At 37.6% G+C, this 15,415-nt stretch overlaps 1 long non-coding RNA gene across 1 annotated transcript; it reads left to right on the plus strand.

The window, feature by feature from the left end:
• Nucleotides 1–1,961: 1,961 nt before the first annotated feature.
• LOC127095043 (uncharacterized) lies at nt 1,962–3,709 on the plus strand. The gene is made up of 4 exons (XR_007792662.1): nt 1,962–2,107; nt 2,398–2,639; nt 2,721–3,458; nt 3,575–3,709. It is a non-coding gene; the product is annotated as an uncharacterized LOC127095043 (long non-coding RNA).
• Nucleotides 3,710–15,415: the final 11,706 nt, after the last annotated feature.

A 15,415-nucleotide genomic window follows, 5' to 3' on the forward strand; every position in this document is an offset into this window, starting at 1 on the left:
GTTAAGAAAATAATTCGAATATTCACGAATGTTTTGGAGGGAAGACGAATATTTATGGCTTACAAGCTCTTACAGCTTGAGCCTAATATTCGGGATTACGACTGGACATTCCATCCAGGTAACCTTTTCTTCACATTTTATTTAGAGAATGATTTGAATGTTAAAGAGAAGACGAATATTAACGGCTTGCAAGCTCTTACAGCTTGAGCCTAATATTCGGGATTACGACTGGACATTCCATCCAGGTAATCTTTTTCTTCCAATTTTTATTTAGAAAATGATTTTGAATATTGGAGTGTTAAAGAGAAGACGAATATTTATGACTTACAAGCTCTTACAGCTTGAGCCTAATATTCGGGATTACGACTGGACATTCCATCCAGGTAACCTTTTTCTTCACGCTTTATTTAGAAGGTGATTTGAGGTATTTACGGATATTTTAGCGAGAAGACGAATATTTATGACTTACAAGCTCTTACAGCTTGAGCCTAATATTCGGGATTACGACTGGACATTCCATCCAGGTAACCTTTTTCTTCACGTTTTATTTAGAAAATGATTTGATTATTAAATTAAAACAATTAAAGTACCGATGTTTGAAATTATTGAAAGTTAAGTTCATTGTAAGAAGGCCCAAGAGTAAGCTATGTGAGGTTGATGGCGATGCTTAAAAGCAATCGACTTACAAGGGTATGAAAATGGGCTCGACATTGAATCGAGAAAAGTGTGATTTTAACAGTTTAAAATGGTTTTGAATGTATGATGAAATTAATAAAGAAGCATGGACATAAAAAAGATATTACAAGAAACAAAATACTAAAAGACAATAAAATAATAAAAGATAAAAGCTAAAAGAAAATGAGATATTAAAAAAATACTAAAGAAAAATGAAATACTAAAAAAACTAAAAAAATGCTACGTATGAGTATCGAACTCACTCCACCTAAGACTTAAATACCACTCCTCTCCACCAGGCCACTTAACAACTAACTGTTATTTTAAGACTAACCTAAATATATAAACTAAAATAAATTAAAAAAAGGATTAAAATAAAAACTAAAATAAAAAAAAGAAGACTATTGGTCTACTGGTAGTTAAACCCAGCCGCATGGCTGTTGGGTTTTAGAGGCTAGTGAGATTGGGAATCAAAAACATATGTTAATGTAGTATATTAAATGAAAACATTAATAAATGAAATCCTAGAAGGTTTAATCATAAAAAAAAACTTAATGTTTCCAATGTTTATCCTCGTTTTAAAAAAAAATAAATTAAAAAAGAAAATGGAAACCCAATCTGCTTCACAGAGAAACGCTCTCAATCGCTCTTCTTCTCTCAGTCTCTCATTCGCCGTTCCCCATCTTCTCCCTCTCAATCGCTCCTCTCCACCTGCGTTTCACTCTCTCTCCGCCTCAAACTCTCTCAATACCTCACCTCTCATCGCGTCTCAAACTTTCTCACGCTATCAAACTTGAAAGCGAAAATGGAAACAAGAGATAAAGGAAAACAAACGGGGCTCACCTTTGGCGATATCTCAACGGTTCAGGTAACGGTTCCTCTTCTCTCCTCGCCTCTGATTGATTAGCGTTTTTGCTTTTTGAAATTTTCGATTTAGGGTTTTCTTTTCAATTTTCGCCGTTAGCTGCCCTCTACTGATCTCTGCTTTTTCTATCTATCCTTGCAAATTAGGGTTACAAATGATACTCAGAAGTTCGAAAGGAGAAAGCTTTCAGAAGCGCTTTTCCATGCTCAGAAGTGCTTTCCCTTGTTCGATGTTATCTTCCGGAAAGGTAATGTGAACCTACCTACTTTCTTCCTCTGACTTGTCTCAAATCCCAAATTGGGAAATTTCGGAATTTACTGCTTGGTAATTATTTCGTGCTTTACTGCAGTGAAATTGAAAATTCCAAAAGCAATTCCGGTTTTGATCCCAGCTCAGGTTTTAGGTTCGGTTGGCATGGTTGAGTACGAGTTATGTATTGGACCTTCTAGGCTCTTTGTTTTTTTTTTAGTTTTTCTCTTTCTCTCTGAATTCCAATCCTTGATATTTGTTTACCTTATCGATCCACAGGTTATTGATGAACTTTCAAATGCCAGCGCTGCCGTCACAGTAAGTTGTTTTCTCCACCGGGATTATTCCGAGCTTATTGTTGTTGTCTTTTCAAACTGCGTTGATAGAGGACTTTAACATCTTTCCTCTATATATGAACCCTTGAAGTGATATTACATATGAGTATTTGGCCAAATTTTCATTTGTAAATGCATACAATGTCCTTGCATACGAAACTGTCTGTTCAGTAATGCCGGCCGCTTCAGCACATGCATCTTGGATATTCTCTGCAAATTGTAACCGGATGATTTTAAGTTGACTGTTATTGTTTGGTTTGATTTTTTTTGCAGGGCTATGATTGTTTGGCTGACGGTATGACGATCTCATGATAACACTTGTCGTTGGCGACGGTGGTCTTGGTTGGCCTTGGCATGACTTGTGAAAATTCGAAGTACCACTACAATGACTCAGGATCATAGGCTAAGGGATTGGATAGTGGCTTGCAACACTGCAGGCCTAATGCAACTGGAAATTATTTGCTCTACAGTTGGATGGATGTTCGTACAGGATATGACGACTTAATCAGCAAAGAGTAGGTGTTTGTTCACGCTTTTCATGTGTGTCATATACTTGATTAATTTACACTGAAATTGTTGTGTTTGACCCTGTGCAGGATTTGGCCAGTTAAAAGGCTAAGGCTTCAGTCCCATGATTATAGAATGACCTCAGTTTGGTTTGAAACGTAATCAGATCAATAGCATAGGCCGAACCAGCTGTACTAGATTTTCCATTGGAAGCTTGTGCACTTCTGTTTTAATGGCCTGACATGATCAACTATTTTTTGCATGCACCATCAACAATCAGATTCTTTTTAAGTATCTCATCCACGGAAGCACCAACTTTGCATGACCAGCGTGCCGAAAACCAGCCATCAGGAACACCAAGGGTAAAGCCATTATCCTTGTTGGAGTCTTGCTCACTTGACGCAAAAATCAATTTTTGAATCATGGTCCATGCTCAGGCAAGTATCAGGCTCAAGAAAACCTTTGTAGTTCCCTCTATTGTCCCACTCTGCATATTCAAAATTCATTTACAAGGCTTCTGTTATTGTCTCCAGCCCCTTTCCAAGAACGACATCATAACCCTCCAACAGAACACCAACCCTTTCATCAAAAAGGAGGTCATCCGGCGGTTCAAATGCAAGCATACTTTCATCAGGTACAATAATTGCGGCTGATGGAATGTTGTGTTTTCCAGATTTGTGTTCATGAACACAAATGCAAACCTAGTGAAGGCTTAAATCTGAATGAAATAAAGGACCCTGAATAATGGAGACGTCAAGCAACTATCAACAGGCTTCAACCTTTGTTACGGTCATTGCAACGCTCTCGATAACTTTGGACAACAACATGTAAGGTTTCAACAATTGGTTTTATTTTTTAACAGAACCATTGCCTTCTTTCATTTCATTATTTGAATGGGTTGATTCTCTTTCTTTGTAGTCTTCACATAATCTTCTTATTTCAGCCAGTCGGTGTGGAGGAATACAGTAGACATAGGAAGGATGCTTGTGTGTATTATCCAGCAGCCTTGATCATCTCACATCATCTCCGTCGCAACTCGACCACTGCCACGGAGTTACCTGTTCCAACTGAACACGACAGTTTGACACCCAAGATTCCAATCTTGATCCTTCAACAGAAATACGGAATAGAGGCCTTCATGAAACAGGTTTGCATTTGACTTTTGTGTTGTTACGGGTTGGTGAACTTATATAAAATTGTTGTAATTGGTGTTATGCAGGATTTTGAGTATGACATATTCTTTGGAGCTACACCCTTAGAACAGGTACCGTGCAACCGGTCCCTTAATGTATACTTGTATTGTTCTTGCAACATCTACTTCTCTCCACGAACGTTGCCTTTGAAGTTCTCGCATCCGGTTGAGCATTACGTGTTGTTTGTAAAAGCTGCATTCACTTATCCAGGACTGCTGTCTAAAGTAAGACTGAAACATGTCGGATGGTCGACTGAATTAGTTCTCACATCATCACAGGTAAAAACATCAACCGCCTTCTGGTTGCACTCATAGGCAGCTGTAGAATTTCCATTCAAATCATGTTCATCCGCACATTCAAGATGACTTTTTCTAACCCTTAACAACTTGTTCTCTTGTTCAACTTTGCAGAGATCAGTGCTTGCGAGAAAGGGCGCCCTTGTGGAGCCAAGAATATGTGCTGGCGGCGACGAAACAACCGCGAAAGTCATCACTTGAGCCCTTGAGCGCTCATGTGCCTTTATTACCTTTTGTTGATTTTTTTTTAATTTGTTCTTCAAACAGTAACATAATTACTTTTGTAAGTGGTTAGCTTTTGGCTTTGTAAGTGAATTATATCAGTAATTTCCGTGTGTATTTTTAAAACAAATCTTTAGCATGAGAGACAACAATAAATGTCCTTGGCCATTTTACCACATAAGCTATAAGACAGCGCGAATATCAAAGCGGTTTGTAGGCTCAAGAAGCAATATATCAGGCTCTCAAAATAGTGCATAAGCAAAAACTATACGCACTCTCCACCCTCCAATGACTGTTTTTCTTTTTGGTTGCCTTCTTCTGTATCTTAGAAGAGCAACTCAGATCTGCAAGCAAAAATGTTGCTCGTGACTTGGCAACATCAGAATCAATTAACTCGAGCCTATATTTGCTCAAGTCTTTACGAAATAGCACTTCCTTTCACACCTCCATTTGCATCGTTGCCCAAGCAAATCCGCTAGCCAACCGTAATGTCTAGCCAAATCCTTCATAGGCATTTCCTCAAAACTTTCTCGGCCCCGTTAAACTGACCCTTCTTTACATAACCAGCAGTCATCGCATTTCAACAAGCAGTTTTCAGGAACCAACTCAAACAACTTTCTAGCCTTTTCAGGCTTCCCTTGGTGCATATAGCAAGTACTTATCGAGGTCCACAAACAAATTGCCCTTTTTTAAACATTATTTCAAACAACTTATTGGCTTGTTCAACCGTGTTGTTGTGAAGATGCCCAGCAATCATGGTGCTCCATGAAATAATGTTTTTGTGAGACATTTTATCAAACAACCGTTGTGCCTCAATGACTCTACCAATTTTGCAAACACGGTTATCATGGAAATAGTTGTGGCATGGTTTTTGTGAATGACATTTGAGAATACCCTTCTGGCTTCTTCAACTTTTTTCTTGTTTTTCTAGATGAATGACTTCGTAGAAATCATTAAACGTGAAGTAGTCATGAAGAGAAATGCAAATGACTGATTTTGAAAAAAATTCAGAGTCAAAATCGGGGTATGACACTTCCCTTGCACAGTTCATAGGGAGTCTTTTCCAGAATAGGTCTTATAGAGATTCTATTCTGAATATAATAGGCTGTATTTACTGCTTCAGCCCAAAAGTGCTTAGTCACATTTGTTTCATTGATCATGGTTCTGGCTATCTCTTGGAGTGTCCTATTCTTCCTTTCTACAACTCCATTTTGTTGTGGAGTTCTAGGACAGGAGAAGTCATGGTATATTCCATTAGAATCGAATAGCTCCTCAAAAAATTTATTTTCAAATTCTCGACCATGATCACTTCTGACTCTGATGATTTTAGAGTCAAATTCGTTTTGCACTTTGAAACAGAAGCTAGTGAATACAGAGTGAGACTCACTCTTGTGCTTTAGGAATTTTACCCATGTCGAGCGGCTAAAGTCATCAACAATAACTAGTCCATATTTCTTTCCATTGACTGATGCTGTCTTAACAGGCCCGAACAGGTCAATGTGAAGAAGTTCCAAAGGCTTAGAGGTAGAAATAATATTTTTCTTTTTGAAAGACGTTTTTGAAAATTTACCTTTATGACATGCCTCACATAGAGTTTCTGAAGAGTACTTCAGTTTAGGTAGGCCTCTGACTAACTCGAGTTTATTTAGCTAAGAGAGTTCTCTCATGCTAATATGGCCCAAGCGTGTATGCCATACCCATTGCTCTTCATGAACAGACATCAGACATTTTACATTTTGTTCTTTTAGGTCTGAAAGATTTATCTTGTAAATATTATTTTTCCTCTTGCCAGTGAATATGACCGTTCCATTATTCTGATTAATTGCTTTACATGTTTTTTGATTGAAGATTACGTCATAAGCATTATCACTTAATTGACTTATTGATAACATATTATACATTAATCCTTCTACATAGAGAACATCAGATATAGAGGGAAGAGTTCCATTACCAATAGTTCCGGAGTCTCTGATCCTTCCTTTCTGATTTCATCCGAAACCTACGAAGCCATCATCTTTAAGTTCCAGGCTTTGGAACATATGCTTTCTTTCCGTCATGTGTCGCGAGCATCTAGAGTCCAGGTACCATGATTGGTGTCTTAACTCTGCTGCATAAGATATCTGCAACATAAACAATCTTATCCTTTGGTACCCAAAATCTTTTGGGTCCTTTATGATTAGTTTTTCCAGAGTTTCTTAGAACTTTGGGTTTTCTAGCATTATCAAAACGTTGTGCTTGTGTATGTGTGTAGTGATAAGAAAAAGGAGATTTAAGTTTGTCATCTTTGGAAGATTTATCTTCACTAGGGACATACTTGATCTTCTTTCTGGCTTGCGTCTTTCAGATCTGGACTTTAGTGCTACATACTTGATCTTCTTTTGAGGCTTATCTTCCTCCAGTTCTATCTCGTGGCTTCTGAGTGAACTGACAAGTTCCTCAAGGTTGATGTTGTTCAAATATTTTGATAACTTTAGAGTTGTAACCATGGGTCTCCATTTCTTTGGCAAGCTTCTAACAATCTTTTTGACATGATCTGCAGTTGTGTGGCCTTTGTCCAACACTTTGAGACCTGCAATTAAGGTTTGAAATCTAGAAAACATTACCTCTACAGCTTCATCGTCCTCCATTTTGAAGGCTTCATATTTATGAATTAGAGCCAGAGGCTTTGTCTCTTTGACTTGAGAATTTCCTTCGTGAGTCATCCTCAGGGAGTCAAGTATTTCTTTAGCTGTTTCCCTATTGATGATCTTTTCATATTCATTGTAGGAAATGGCATTTAGTAGTATCGTTTTGGCTTTGTGATGGTTTTTGAATTCGCGCTTCTGATCATCTAGCATTTTGTTTCTGGGGATGGCAACGCCAACGTCAGTCACAGGTGAAGTGTAGCCAATTGTGACTATATCCCATAGATAAGCGTCGTAGCCCAGAAAGAAACTTTCAATTCTATCTTTCCAATAATCAAATTTTTCTCCATCAAAGATTGGAGGTTTAGCGTTGTAACTGTCTCTTTCATTGGAATTGGCCATGGTATTTTTCTCATGCTGGATCTCTCTACACTGTTAAGTGTTTGATTAGAAAACCAATAACAGAGCCAAAACTCTGATACCAATTGAAGGTAGAGAAAAAACAAGAAAGGGGGTTTAAATTGTTTTTGGAAATAAAAGCTTTTTGAGATATCAGACACATAGAGAAAAAAAAATATGACACATAATTTTATACTGGTTCGCTTGAAAATCAAAGCTACTCCAGTCCACCCTGCCAAGGTGATTTCGCCTTCAAAGAGTTCTTAATCCACTAATCTTGAAAGATTACACAAACAACCGCCTAAGAGAATAATCCCTTAGCCTTCTCAAGTATTCAGATTGCACAGAGTCACTTGAGGAAATATCTTAGCAAAAAAAATGATTTGTAATACAACGTGCTTCTAACAAAAAGAAAATATTACAGAATTATAAGAACAATAACTTTTCAAGTAAGAGCAGCAGCTCGTGAAAAAATGAGAGAGCGTTTATGTATTCTTGTGTGTCTCAGGTGTATCTTCTTGTGAAGTATTCAGTCCTTTATATAGGCATTGAGAAGGACCGTTGGAGTGATGACATGATCTTGGTTATTGAAGAATGTTTATTATCATTACTCTCCTTGTTTCTTTCTAAAACAGTTTTGTGCGCCTCATTATTTCCTTCTAGAAATAATTTCTTTCCAAAACTAGATTTCTTTTCGGTTACGTGTTCTGAACTGGTGAATCTGTATCAGAGTCTTGGTAAATCAGAGTTTAATGTTAGAGGTTGATAATATCTGACCACATCAGAGTTTCTCTATGCTCTTAACTTCTTCAGATCAGAGTCTGGATTCAGTCTTCTTTACCAGAGTTTCTGACTTCTTTCTGTTGCGCTGGTAACTGCGTTGATCAGAGTCAGAACCTTCTGGACGCGTTTTCTCCGAGTATCATCTGATAGTTAAATTCTGTATCTGGTGGTTTGATAAGAGTCCTGCACACTTAAGAAAAATTTCATTAGAGTATCATTTTTGTTTCATCCTTTGTTATCATCAAAATCTTAGAGATACATTGTAGAACCAACTTTGTTCTTACACAAGGAAACTTCAGATTTCTCTAATTGTTTGGGTTGCTGGATATTCTCTATTATCTCTATCTTAGCTCTATCGACCTCAATCCCCCTTTTTGATACTATGTGTCATAGGACTATTCCCTTTGTTACCATGAAATGACATTTCTCCTAGTTTAGCACCAAATTAACTTGTATGCATCTTTCAAGGATTCTCTCTAAGTTATCCAGGCAATTTTTAAAACTGGATCCACACACCGAAAATTTGTCAATGAAAACTTCCATGATTTCATCCAGGAAGTCTACGAATATGGACATCATGCATCGTTGGAAGGTTGTAGGAGCGTTACACATTTTGAATGACATTCGTTGATAAGAGAAAGTGCCGTAAGGACACGTGAAAGTTGTTTTTTCTTGGTCATATGGGTGGATGGGGATTTGGAAAAATCCAGAGTATCCGTCTAAGTAACAAAAGTAAGAGTTCTTAGCTAAGTGCTCTAGCATTTGGATAATAAACGGAAGGGGGAAATGATCCTTTCAGGTTACTTTATTTAGTCTTCTATAATCTATACACATGCGCCATCCATTTTCTATGCGTTTTGCTATCAATTCTCCTTTTTCATTCTGTACGACTATGACACCTTCTTTCTTTGGTACGACATGCACAAGACTGACCCATGTACTATCAGATATTTGGTAGATAATTCCTGCATCTATAAGTTTTAACACTTCTCTCTTGACTACATCACTCATTCTAGGATTTATCCTTCTTTGGTGTTGTCTAGAAGGTTTAGAATCTTCCTCTAGCATAATCAAATGTATGCACACAGAGGGACTTATTCCTTTCAAGTCTGAGATGGTATAGCCTAGAGCTGCAGGGTATCTTCTTAGGACTTCTAAGAGTTGATCAATTTCATCTATGTTAAGGTTGGAATTTACTATAACTGGATTGTTGAGTTCTTCATCAAGATACTCGTATCTCAAGTTCTTAGGCAGTTACTTAAGCTCTATCACGGGTTTCTAAAATTTTGGCATATGATCAGGGGTAAGTACTAAGAATTCGTTAAGGCTATCGTCAATGTAAGGTGTAACTGACTTAAATCGACCGTCTTCCATTATGGGTGTTGAGGTAGTTTTATTGTTTCGATATGCTCCTCCTTATCCAATTCTCTTATGCATTCATCAATGATATCAATTGCACAACAAGAGTCATCCATGGCGTGTGCTTTCAAAATTTTGGTCAGGATAAACTCTACCTTCTTGCCACCTACTTCGAAAGTCATCTTACCTCTTTTTACATCTATCATGGCTCCAGCAGTTGATAAGAATGGCCTGCCTAGAAGGATAGGGATTTCTTCATCCTTTTTAATATCCATTACGACAAAGTCAATAGGTATGTAGAGTTGTCCGATTCTAACCGGGATATCTTCTAATATACCTAACGGGTACTTAACCGGTCAATCTGCCAGTTGAAGAGACATCCTAGTTGGTTGCATGTCTCCTAGGTCTAGTCTTTCACAAACTGATAAAGGCATCAAACTTACGCTTGCTCCTAAATCCAATAATGCTTTGTCTATGACATGTCTTCCTAGAACACCTGGTATCGAGAAGCTTCCAGGATCTTTCTGTTTCTTGGCTAATTTGTTTTCAGCAATTGCATTGCATTCTAAAGGTTAGAGATCATCGAGCTTGCACTTGCTTGTTAAGATGTCTTTTGGGAATTTGGCATATGATGGTATTTAGGTAATGACTTTGATAAAAGGTATCTCAACATGAAGTTTATCAGTTACTTTCACGAACTTCTTGTATTGGGTATCTTGTTTGGTCTGTTTAAGCCTTTGCGGATATGGAATCAATGATATGCAGGGTGGCGGCGGTACATATGTTCAATTTTCTTGGTTATCATTCACTACCTTCTTATCATTAATATCCTCCTCTCTTCATTCTTCTAGTTCTGCGGGATCCTCTTTTTGTTTTTCTGGAGTAGTCACAATGTTTTCTTTTGGTGGTTCTGGAATTTTAGGCCCGTCGTATTGAGTTCCGCTTCGCAGCGAAATAGCATTATCATGGACTTTAGGGTTAGGTTGAGGTTGTCCAAGGAATAATCCTCCTGGTGTAGCCTGAGCAGCTTGTTGTTGTGCTACTTGAGATATTTGGGAGTCAAGCATCTTGTTGTGGGTCGCCACATAATCAAACTTGTTTCCTAATTGTGAAATCTATTCATTAATATGGACATTCTAATTCATGAATTATTTATTTCGTCGAGCTTGACTCGTGATAAATCTTCTATAATCTTCTCAAGGTTTGACTTCTAAGGTGTAGTTTGTATCGGTTGTGAGGATCTTTGGGTTTGGAAACCTACTGGTCTTTGAGGAGCAAAATTTTGGGAAAAAGTAGGGTTATTATTCTTGTAAGAGAAGTTTGGGTGGTTCCTCCTGTCGCGGCGGGATTTTTCACGAGATTAAGTATTGATTGAACTTAACCCGTTTGAAAAATATTTTAAATGCAAGAGTCGCCACCGTCTTTTATTTTATCCAAAAAGAGGAAGGGAAAAATAACGATAAATCCCTTTAGAGTTACGGGTTCGGGGGTTGGTTATGCAAAGGGAAGGTATTAGCACCCTCTACATGTGTGGTACTCCACATGAACCTTTTTGCTTATGTTTATGTGAATGCTTTGCTTTTTTCGCTTTGATCGTTTGATTGGGGAGATGAGAAAAGAACTTGATTTTATTGTTTTTGGACTCGATAAAGTCGTAGACTTCATGCCTACTGTAACACCTCAAAATTTGCCCTCCTCTCTTGGGACTATCTTAACATATTGCATATCATTTTTAGATCATTAGGCATTGCATATTGCATATCATGTGGTTACATTGTGCAAGTTATCCTCCCAAGTCTTGATCAGAAGATGAAGAGGTCGTGTGCATGCTAGGGTTTCATTGGATTGGTCATTAATCATCTGAGGATGTGGAGGTTCAAATTAGGGTTTTGTGATTCTCAAGGAGATTGGTCTTCATCTTGTTTGAAATGATTCATCATCATCATCATGGTTTGTCATCATCAAGTGGTGGAGCATATTCCTTGAGATTAGGGTTTTGACCACTGGTCAACCCTAATCAGATGCATTGGGCCAATCAGGGCATAGCAAGGAGATGGGGTCTATGATGGCTATGGGGATCATCACATGATTTTATTGTGCATATTGAGGCTAGGGTTTCATCCTTGAGCCATTTCATCAGAAGATTGGGGCTCAGATTGATCAGTGCATTGCCAAATCCATCTATCAGTTGAAAAAGTCAAAAATGGTCAACTGTGCTTGATTTTATGGATTTGGAGGTGGAAATGAGTTGGATACACTTCATTCATGTTGAAACAAGTGTTATTTGACATTGCAAAGCTCAAGAATGGAGAAAATCAAGTCCAAGAACTTGAAATTCCCATGTATGGTTGGCAAGTTATGGTCCATTCAATTTCAAAAATGACCCATAATCAAAGTGGCATAACTTCCACATGGAGTGTCCAAATTGAGTGATCTTTTTATGTGCAAACTCCATTTAACATGTACTTTCATGGTGCATAATTGGAATTCATCAAAAATGGTCAATGCAAAAGGTCATTTTTCAAGTGTACAGTTAAAAATCCAAGGGCAAAATGGTCCAAGTTGAGGAATAATTGGAATTTTGGCATGGGAGTTTTTGCAACACCTCACATATGCCAATTGGAGATGGTTTGAATTGTCATAACATTTCAAGGTGCAATATTTGGCTAAGTCACTTTTGAACTTCACTTGAAAATGCATTTTGTGGCATAGCATAGTGAAAATGAAAAATACAATGCTAATCACCATGAGACAAATGCCAACACATCACAAATGGTATTTAGAGGATGTGTGAGCTGTCATACAGCTGTCATGAGGCCTAGGGTGAAATGTCCATTTTGCCCTTGCATTGAAAAATGACATTATGCTAATCAAGTGCATTTTTGCTAATTAGAGATTAAGGAGGTGATTAAGCTGAGGTATTTAATCATAATCATAACTGAATTGTAAAAAACAATCACAATTTACAAGAATTCACAACAAACTTTCCCTCCAAATCTCAAGAACTCAAGAAACTTCATCAAACTCTTTTGATCCAATCTTCATCAATTCTCAACCAATTTGAGAAATTCTTTTTGATTCAACTTCCATAAGCCTTCCTCTCCAACTGTTTTGAAGAATCATTGCCATAACCTTGCTGGATCGGGACTGTTCTTCATGAGTGCATCAATGGCATTTCGAGATTTCTTCCAATAGAAACATCATTGAGCTAAACTGAGCGTGGCATTCACCTTCCTATACCTCCTTCTTCATCTGTTTTGAGGAATTGCGCGTGAAAACTCCAAGAACACCAACTGTTCCATTCAAGGTACATAAATTCGACCTTCACAATTCCTTGAAATTTCATATGCGTTTTGAAGTGCCTTCCATGTAGATGATCATGATGTAGTTCGTTTTTGATTTAGTGAACTGTAGAATGAGATATCGTGTTTTTTTGTTTTGATGTCAAAACCTAAAATGCTCGAACCGTGAGCTACAGTTAGAATTAGGTGAAATTAGTTACATATTTGTGATCCTGGTGCTCAGACCTTTCCAACGGTTACCTATTTGTTAATTTTGGTTGAGGTTCGTGGATCTTGATTTCTGGAAATTTAGGGTTGAAGTTGATGATGTTCTTGATGTTTTCTGGAAAATTATGTTGTTTGATCCTCTTTTTTTCGCCTGGCCATTTGAAACGTGTTTGGCGCCCTCGCTGACCAATAGGAACATTTCGTTCCCGCGCCTGAAACGACGCCGTTTTGGCACTTGTTCAAAGAATTTCAAAAATGCCACTGGCATTTTATTTAAATAATTAATTCTATTTTCTTTTTCATTTCATTTTTCATTTTATGCCATGAACTTAGAAAATTCCTATAGGATTCATTTTTTATCCAAATTGAGTGCAATTTTTTGCATTATTCTCATGAGAAAGTGTAGAATTTAATGATAGTTTTTGTGGATTTTTTGCATGTATGGAAAAATAAAATGCTTAGGGATTATGTGATGTGTCACATTTTTGTACATTTTACCATATCCTTCATGAAATGCTCATATTTCCAAAGAAATGATTGAAAATTTTTGTGCTTATTCTGGACACATTGATGGTGATTTCCATGTAAAGTTTGTGATTTTTGGATACCTGGTTGTTTAGATATGATTTTTTGAATCTAGGTGTGACAATTTGTGTCACACCTAGCTAGGTCAACTTCATGAATTTATTTGCCTGGCTTATGATTGTTTGATTGAGTTGAAATTTTGCATGAATGATCATTTTTATGTTGGAATAACATGTGAATTTTGTTGGAATTGTTGGTGGCATTTTCAATTTGATTGATATTTTTATTCCCTGTTGGTTCATGTTGTGGCATTATGTGATACATGTTGGCATATTGTTTGTGAAATTCTCATATGGTATTGGGTGAATGTGCAATTTGACATGAGTATTGTAGACACATTGTAGGACATCATGGTTTTGGTCCCATTCATTTCTTAATTGTTTTCACTGTTTTATGAATTTTTGAAGTGAATGCTTGGGTTGATGCCATGAATTGGCTTGAATATTTGTGCCTGGATTTCTTGATTTTCATTGACCTAGTTCCTTTTGTCCAATTGAGCTGAAAATTGACATGCTATACCTTGAATGTGTCCTGTTTAGGTGTGAATTATTTGAGGATTTTTGGAATTGTTTTGGTGTGCTTTTGATTGAAGTCATTCTGTTTGGACTTTTGGGGTTGTATTTGACCTAATTTGGCATGTTTTGGTCATGAAATGATATTGGGGAATGATATGAGCATGGGACCAATTGCATTTGCTTTCTATTTTTTTGAATTTGATTTTGGTTGAGAATTGCTTGCTGTTTAGATTTTTTTCTCCCTTTTGTACCCTAGGCTTGGCCTAGTGGTCTTGTTTCTCACATTTGGTTTGACTTTTCAGGATGGAATGCACAATGCTTAAGGAGATTGCTTCAAGTCAATTAAATTGAGATTGTTTGATGTTGAGAACTAACATGACTTTGTTTTGTAGGTTGTGAAGCTTGAGCTTAAGCTTATAGCTTGCACTTGTGTGCACTAACTTGTGTTGTCTGATTGATTAACATTTGCTGTTTATTGTTTGTCTGTCTGAGTACTGATGATGCTTGATTGATTTCAGGTACATTTAGTTGCTTATAGTTCTTTAAGAACTTGCTTGCTGATGCTTGGTTGTGTAAACCAATTGAGGTAGAATCTCTTGACTTCATGTAGTCTGGGAGACCGGGCCTGTTACTTGGCCGGGCAAATGTCTGAAGTCCTCCTTAAGAGGCAATGTTTGTGGTTGTTTACATTTGTGCCAAGCAGGAAAAGACCTTGATTAAGGCAATTGGTGGATCAAAGGGATATGCAATCTATCCCCCACTATTCTGTTGAGTCGTCCCTCTGCTCACACGGCTGTGTGTTGATGCATTGGGACATTAACCCAAGATCAGTTGTGTCAGAGTCTTTGAGCGTAGAAGGGTTCCATCTTTCTGAACCCACGCTCCTTTGTCTGAAGCTCTCCCTGGCCAGGGATAAGAGCTGTGAAGTCTAATCTTCACTCACCTTTCATCTGCTTCACCTTAGCCCCTCAATGGCAAGGTTAAGAGCGAATTATATCCTTGTACAGATGACTTGCCTCGACAGTCAAACCCATTGTTTGAGCCCACTTGATTGGTTATAGTGTGTGCTTTGTGAATATTTGTGTGACATGTTTGTTTGAAATGCTTGTTTTGTTCTGCTTGTATGCTTGTATGCTTGCTTCTTTCCTGGATAGGATTAGCTTGCAGTTGTGCAAGTAGGTAGAAACCTGAACATAGGGCAATGATGCATGATAACACTAGGCTCGAGTACAGCTCCCTGGTAGTGTGTCTCCCCTTTGTTTCTGGTTAGGAGATTTTCTTTCCCTTTCAGGGGAACTA

The sequence above is a fragment of the Lathyrus oleraceus genome, chromosome 6, assembly GCF_024323335.1.
Source record: "Lathyrus oleraceus cultivar Zhongwan6 chromosome 6, CAAS_Psat_ZW6_1.0, whole genome shotgun sequence".
In the NCBI taxonomy this organism is placed as follows: domain Eukaryota; kingdom Viridiplantae; phylum Streptophyta; class Magnoliopsida; order Fabales; family Fabaceae; genus Lathyrus; species Lathyrus oleraceus.